Raw genomic sequence first — 724 nt, forward strand, 5'->3', positions numbered from 1 at the left:
TTTTAGCTGCCACCCGGACTAGCTCCATCCCTACAATATTATTATTACCTTATTTAGTCACTCATTCTCTGTTACATTCATTTTCACTCTCTTTTTCAATCCTGTTACAATTTACCAAAATATTTAAATTTGATTTTATGGTCAAAAAAAAAAAAAAAAGACAAGTAACAAAAGTAAAAATTTAAATGTTTACATTCAAGCCTCCATATAGGACATAAGTACTATTAAATCGTAACTGAATAATGAAAGGATATAATTTATATGAAAAAACCGTTAGTATTAGGTTACCATTAAATGGATTGTTTTGTTTTTTTACTAGGTTACCATTAGATTGTTTGTTTTAGTATAAATACTTATAATATATCCTGTAGTAAGCAAAAATAAATTTATTCAGAATATATTTTTCAATGAAATTCTTATTTAATATTGTTTTATGATTCATGAGTTTAGTCGCTTTACTTAATTATTACTTTTAATTTCATTTAATCACAATTATTGTAATTATTACGTTTACATTCGTGACATTAGAATATGAGATGAACTGGAAACAATTGCAATATATATATAACACATTGCAACAATGAAAGTATTGTTATTGTATATAATTCTTAAATTGGCGATATTTTTTACTGACTTATATTAGTTTTATGGTTATAAAAATTTTAATAATACATACGAATTCAGCTACAGCAATAGTAAATCTAATTCTTTCTTCATTCGTATA

Source organism: Halyomorpha halys, unplaced genomic scaffold (genome assembly GCF_000696795.3).
Source record: "Halyomorpha halys isolate HHAL.00 unplaced genomic scaffold, Hhal_1.1 Scaffold866.1, whole genome shotgun sequence".
NCBI classification, from domain to species: Eukaryota; Metazoa; Arthropoda; class Insecta; order Hemiptera; family Pentatomidae; genus Halyomorpha; species Halyomorpha halys.